Source organism: Nicotiana sylvestris, chromosome 11 (assembly GCF_000393655.2).
Source record: "Nicotiana sylvestris chromosome 11, ASM39365v2, whole genome shotgun sequence".
Classification (NCBI taxonomy): domain Eukaryota; kingdom Viridiplantae; phylum Streptophyta; class Magnoliopsida; order Solanales; family Solanaceae; genus Nicotiana; species Nicotiana sylvestris.
This window is the reverse complement of record NC_091067.1, coordinates 109,026,287-109,034,175: the sequence shown is the minus strand read 5'-3', so window position 1 is coordinate 109,034,175 and position 7,889 is coordinate 109,026,287.

Below are 7,889 nucleotides of genomic sequence, written 5' to 3'. Positions count from 1 at the left end.
TTCAAAACTAAAGCTCTCATTTAGGGACTAAGTGTCCCAAAACTCTCTGAAACTCCAAATAAACTCTCCTGGCAACTCACAATAGCAGAAACAAACACGGGGAAAGCAGTTAATAGGGATCGGGGCCTAAATTTTTAAAAAGACCGGCCAGGTCGTTACATCCTCCCACACTTAAACATTCATTCGTCCTCGAATGAGCATAGAGACATACCTGAAAATTCGCATATCCTGCTCGGTCTCCCAGGTTGCCTCCTCGACCGGCTGACCCCGCCACTAAACCTTCTCTGATGCAATGTTCTTTGACCTCAGTTTTCGAACCTGCCTGTCCAATATCGCTATTGGCTCCTCAACATAAGATGGATCCTTTTCCAATTGGATTGAGCTGAAATCCAACACGTGCGACGGATCACCATAATACCTTCGGCACATCGAAACATGAAATACCAGATGAACTCCTGCCAAGCTGGGAGGTAAGGCAAGCTCATAAGGAACCTCCCAAACACTTCTCAATATCCCAAAATGGCCAATAAACCTAGGACTCAACTTTCCCTTTCTTCCCTAATCTCATAACGCCCTTCATAGGCAAAACCCGAAGCAGAACCCGCTCTCCAACCATATAGGAAACATTACGAACCTTTCGGTCCACGTAACTCTTCTGTCCAGACTGGGCTATACGGAGTCTATCCTGAATCACCTTAACCTTATCCAGAGCATCCTGAACCAAGTCTGTGCCCAATAATCTAGCCTCACCCGGCTCAAACCAACCCACCGGGGATCTACACCTCCTAACATATAAAGCCTCATATGGTGCGATCTGAATGTTGGACTGATAGTTGTTGTTGTAATCAAACTCTGCCAGTGGCAAGAACTGATCCCAAGACCCTCCAAACTCAATCACACACGCACGGAGCATTTCTTCAGGAATCTAAATAGTGCGCTCGGACTGCCCATCCGTTTGAGGGTGAAATGATGTACTCAACTCCACCTGAGTACCCAACTCATGTTGAACGGCCCTCCAGAACCGTGATATGAACTGAGTACCTCTATCTGAAATGATGGAAACCAGAATACCATGCAGACGAATAATCTCCCGGATATAAATCTCCGCTAGACACTCCGAAGAATAGGTAGTACACACAGGAATGAAGTGCGCGGACTTGGTCAGCCAATCCACAATCACCCAAATGGCATAGAACTTCCTCAAAGTCCGTGGGAGCCCAACTACAAAGTCCATGGTGATCCGCTCCCACTTCCACTCCGGAATATCTATCTGCTGAAGCAACCCACCCGGTCTCTAGTGCTCATATTTCACCTGCTAAATTGAGGCACCGAGCTACAAACCCAACTATGTCTTTCTTTATCCGCATCCACCAATAGTGTTGTCTCAAATCATGATACATATTCACGGCACCCGGATGAATAGAATACCGTGAGCTATGGGCATCCTCTAAAATCAACTCCCGAAGCCTATCAACATTGGGTACACAAATCCAATCCCGCATCCTTAATATCCCGTCATCACCAATAGTCATATCTCTGGCATCGCCATGCAAGACCTTGTCTTTGAGTACAAGCAAATTAGGGTCATTAAACTCTCTGCCTGGCAACTCAAAGCATCGGCCACCACATTGGCCTTGCCTGGGTGATACAAAATAGTGATATCATAGTCCTTTAGCAACTCTAACCACCTCATCTGACAGAAATTAAGATCCTTTTGCTTGAACATGTGCTGCAAGCTCCGATGATCAGTATAAATCTCACAAGGCACACCGTACAAATAATGACGCCAGATCTTCAGGGCGTGAATAATGGCAGCTAACTCGAGATCGTGGATAGGATAATTCTTCTCATGTACCTTCAATTGTCTGGACGCGTAGGCAATCACCCTACCATCCTACATCAACACTGCTCCAAGGTCAATCCTTAAGGCATCACAATAGACCATATAAGACCCCGAACCTATAGGCAATATCAAAAATTGAGGCTGTAGTCAAAGCTGTCTTGAGCTTCTAAAAGCTTGCCTCACAATCTTCCGTCCATTGGAACGGAGCACCCTTCTGGGTCAACTTGGTCATAGGGGCTGCAATCGATGAAAACCCATCCACAAAACGACGGTAGTAACCCGCCAAACCAAGAAAACTGCGGATATCCATAGCTGAGGATGGTCTGGACCAACTCTACACTGCCTCTACTTTCTTCGGATCCACCTGAATACCCTCACTCGATACCACGTGGCCTAAGAATGCCACGAAATCCAACCAAAGCTCACATTTCAAGAACTTAGCATATAACTTCTTTTCCCTCAAGTTCTGAAGCAATGTCCTCAAGTGTTTCTCATGATCTTCCCGACTCTGAGAATATACCAAAATATCATCAATAAAGACAATGACGAACGAGTCAAGATATGGCTGGAACACACTGTACATCAAATGCATAAAGGCTGTTGGGGCATTTGTCAGCCCAAATGGCATAACAAGGAACTCATAATGATCATACCGAGTCTTGAAAGCAGTTTTCGGGATATTTGGCTCCCGAATCTTCAACTGATGGTAACTTAAGCGCAAGTCAATCTTAGAAAATATCTGTGCACCCTGAAGCTGGTCAACCAGATCATCAATACAAGGCAAAGGATAATGGTTCTTCACTGGAACTTTGTTCAACTAGCGATAATCAATGCACATACACATATAACCATCCTTCTTCTTCAAAAACAAGATAGGAGCACCCCAAGGTGATACACTGGACCTAATAAAACTCTTATCAAGCAATTCCTGTAACTGATCCTTCAAATCCTTCAGCTCAAAAGGAGCCATACGATACAGAGGAATAGAAATGGGTTGAGTGCCTGGCAACAGAGCAATGCCAAAATCAATATCTCTATTAGGCAGCATGCCCGGAAGATCAGCTGGAAACACATTAGGAAAATCCCGTACTACTCGGACGGAATCAACTGAAGGGGTATCAATACTAACATCTCTCACATAAGCTAGATACGCGTCATACATCTTCTCAACCATATGTTGAGCCTTAAGGAAAGAAATAACTCTACTAGGAGTGTTATCTAAAGCACCCCTTCACTCAACACGCGGTACACCTGGCATAGCCAGTATCAGAGTTTTGGCGTGACAATCAAGAATAGCATAATGGAGCGACAACCAGTCCATGCTCAAGAAAATTTCAAAATCTACCATGTTGAGTAACAATAAATCGGCTCTAGTCTCAAAACCACTAATAGCAACCAAACACGGCCGATAAATGCGGTCCACAACAAGAGAATCTCCCATAGAAGTAGAAACATAAACAAGGGAACTCAAAGAATCCCGAGGTACACCCAAATATGAAGCAAAATAAGAAGACACATAAGAGTAGGTAGAGCCTAGATTGAATAGAACCGATGCATCTCTATGACAAACCAGTATAATACTTGTGATGACAGAATTAGTGGCAACAGCCTCAGTACGGGTAGGAAGGGCATAGTATCGGTCCTGGCATCCCCTTCTAGGACGACCTCTACCTCCCCGACCTCCACCTCTAGCTGGCTGAGCAGGTGGGTAGCAACTGGAGCTGTAACCATAGCCTAAAAACTCTGTGGGGCATGTTGTGGCTGACAAGTCTGTGCATATGCACCCCTTCTAAGTCTGGAGCAATCTTTCACCATATGGCATGTATCACCACACTCAAAACAAACTTTGGGAGGACGTGGTGGCTGTGACTAGCTCGGGCCAGGTCTGCTGAATTGACCACTTAAAGCACCCCGTGCAGGAGGCGCACTAGATACCGAAGGTGCATAATAAGGCTCCTGGGCCTAGGAGGAGCTGGAATACCACTAGCTGCTGGAAGATATGAATGAACGGGGCAACTCATATAATCCCTACCATAACGACCTGCAGCTGGGACACGGGCACCAGAATAATGGCCCAACTCTCAAGACCTCTTGGCCTCCCTCTCCTCTCTCTCCCTAGCATGCATATCCCCAATCCTCTTAGTAATGCTCACCACCTGCTGATAAGAAATATCCATCTCCAACTCATGAGCCATGCTAAACCTGATACTGGGAATAAGCCCCTCAATAAATTGGCGAACCCTCTCAAGAACAGTGGAAACCAAGTCTGGGGCATGTCTAGCCAAGCTAGTGTAACGGACAGCATACTCCGAGATAGTCATAGTACCCAGGCGCAAATGCTCAAACTCTGCACGTCATGCGTCCCTGAGGCTCTAAGGAACAAACTCTCTCAGGAACATATTTGAAAACTAAGTCCAAGTCAGCAAAGCAGCCTCATCCAAACTGTCTAACTCATAAGTGCGCCACCACTAATAGGCAGCTCCTCGAAGCTAGAAAGTAGTGAAAGAAACCCCACTCGATCCTGATATACCCATAGTGCGGAGGATGCGGTGATACTCTTCCAGAAATCCTAAGGCATCATCTGAGGCTAACCCACTGAATACAGGAGGATCATACTTCTTGAACCTGTCAAGTATCCACTGCTCATCCTCGGAAGTCGCTTCCCTATCCTCGGGATGACCTGGGACTGCATGCAGTACAAGAATAATCTTTGGGACCTGCTCAACATGCAATCTCTGCTCAGGAGTGCGGGCGGCGGGAGTCTGTGCTCCTCCCCCGGCTTGAGATTTGGCTACAGCAAAGGGAAGCAACCCTACCTGAGCCAAAGTGGTGTACATGCTCATGAACTGCGCAAGAGTCCCCTGAAGAGCTAGAGTAGTAGTAGCAATAGGCGTATCAAGTGCCTAGACTTCGGCTGGAACTATTAGTGGTACCTCGGCGGTAGCTCGCAAGGGTGCTCTGACTGCACCACTGCGCATCCTTGACCTCTACCCCGGCCCCGGCCTCTAACGGCTATAGTAGGGAGGCGCGAATGCCTGATCATTCCTGGTAGCATATGTCCTCACCATATGTGAGAGAATAGAATGCAGAAGTTTAGAATTATGATGCCAAAATCTCGCACGACAAGGAAATCAAATGAAATGGAATTTTCTTAACAGTTACATAGCCTCTCGTAGATAAGTACAGACGTCTTCGTACTAATCTGCAAAACTCTAATAAATCGGCTTATGATTCATGACTCTTACGAACCTAGAGCTCTGATACCAACTTGTCAAGACCCCGGTTTGCCCTCCATGAACCATCGTGACGGCACCTAGCCTCTACGACTAGGTAAGCCTAACAATGCAGAATATAAACAACAATTGCGGAAGAAATAATTAAAAACTGAAATAATGAAGTAAAACGGTGTTTGAAATGCTGCTCGGCATACACAATAACAACTTTCGAATAAATAACATTTCCCAAAACTCGGAATCTCATGATCACAAGCCTTTGAATGTCTACAAGCATCTAACTCCAGAATATCTAACAAAGAAACAAAAGTACATAAGGGCTAATATAAAAAGCATAGTAGAAAGGGACTCTTCGGTCTGTGGACGCGGCATATATAACTTAGCGTATCTACAAGCGCCTCGTCTCAAGCGTGATGAGTCTGAATGGAGGTACCTGGGTCTGCACATGAAAAACATGCGCAGAAAGAGCATGAGTACACCATAGTGGTACTTAGTAAGTGTCAAGCCTAACCTCGGTTGGATAGTGACGAGGAAGGTCAGGTCCCTACAAGGTTAAATAAAATATAAGGTTCAACAGTGTAGAACAAAGCAGTATGCGTAAGTACAACAGTAAAAGTAACACATTATATAAAGGACAACAACTACTATAGAGGCAAAGTAAACACAGAAAGAAATACAGCTCAGCACAAAGATAACAAACAGGGATCACCCAAGATACCGTCCTGTAGTCCCAAATGTAATTGTCCAGTGGATCTCCCGGGATACCCTCCCGTAGTCCAACTCATAATGCGAGGGGATCTCCCAAAATGTTGATTCGTAGTCCCAAATGTAAATACTCAGTACAGGGGGAATCTACCGGGTGCAGTCCCGTAATTCCAATGTAAATGTATAGAGGGATCTCCTGAAATACCGTTCCGTAGTCCCAAAGAAAACATACAGGGGAATCTCCCAGGATATCGTCCCGTAGTCCCAAAGTAAACACATATCGACAACAAGAAGAATGCACAGTTCAATTCAAGTTCCATACTAAGGTAAATAGGTATTTCTAACCTAGCATGCTGCAAGTAATGCAAATAAATTAGTTTGAGCAAGTAAGGTAATTAAGTCAATTAGACATGCTTTCCTAGGCTAACAACAGGCTTAGATTGCAAGTAGTATAAACATGAAAAAGAAACATAATGTAATTACATAATAAAAAACCAGATTTTCAACAATTAGCACAAGTACGCACTCGTCACCTCACATACAAGGCATTTCAATTATCAATAATACCAAATCCTAAAGGGAAGGTTCCTCACACAAGGTTAGGCAAGCCACTTAACTCAAACCGGCTCAAAATCAACCCGAAACTACGTTCTTGCCACGAGTACTTGACTCCAAATGGCACAAATCTATTCAATTCAATTACATAATGTAAATAACACTTCAAGTAACTGATTCTATAAAATAAATTCTAGGCTAAAACACAAAATTAGTTAAAATGACCAAAATTTCCCTCGGGCCCACGTCTCGGAATCGGGTAAAATTTACATTTTCAGAATCCTCATACTCTCACGAGTTCATTTATATCAAAATTATCCAAATCTAAGGTCAAATTCCCAATCAAAATTCAAATTCTAGGTCTAAGAACTTTCTTCCAATTTTTCCCAAATTTTCACCTCCAATCCGAAATTAAATAACAAAACTAACAATAGATTAATCGAATACAACTAGAAAGGGTTAAGGAATTGTTACCCAATGATTCCCTCTTCAAATTTCTCCCAAAATCGCCCTCTCCTAATCTCCAATTTGATTTTTCCATGTTTTGAACTAAACCCTCGATTCTGCCCCTTTTTTGACCAGTGAAACCGCAACTGCGGTCTCGCTTCTACAAAGACTCTGTCGCTTTTGCGACATTTCATTAAAGGGGAACCTCCGCACCTGCGACTACTTTACCGCAGATGCGGTGTCGCTTCTATGGTGCCCTGACCGCATCTGCGGTCAATTGCCTTTTTGCCTCAAACCGCTTCTACAGTCTCGCACCTGCAGTCCCCAAGCCGCGGTTGCGGTTATGACAGCATATTTGAAACTTCAGCTGCAAACTCTCAACTCCAAACTTCCTGTTAACCACCCAAAATCATCCTGTGGCCCCCGGACCTCAACCAAAAACACAGACAAGTTATATACCACTGTCCAAACTTATACAAATCTCCACAACACCTCAAACAATATCAAATCAACCAATTAGCATTCAACACTACAGAGCTACCTTATTTTCCGAAATTCCATTCCGACCCTCGGATCAAAATCTCACTATCGAACCGGAAACTTCAAAAATTCAATTTTCGACACTTCAAGCCTAAATTAGCTACGGACTTCCAAAACACTATCCAAACACGTCCCTAAACCCAAAATCAACCAACGGAGCTAACAGAACCATCGGAATTCCATTCTGAGGCCATCTTCATGCTGCTCCGACTACGGTCAAATTTTCAAAACTTAAACTCCCATTTAGGGACTAAGTGTCCCAAAACTCTCCGAAACTCCAAATAAACTCTCCCAACAACTCACAATAGCAGAAACAAATACGGGGAAGGCAGCTAATAGGGGATCGGGGCGTAAATTCTTAAAACGGCCGGCCGGGTCGTCACAAAAGCTCTCAGGGATTACAAAAAATTGTTAAACCTCCATCTGATTCTATAATACCACCCTCATAATTTCGTTCAAGGAGATTAAACTTTGTTTCCATTGTATGTATATATCATAAACATAAGGTCATACATTCAGTTGCTAAATATCCCTCTGCAATAGAACCTTCTGCGCAAGCCCTATTA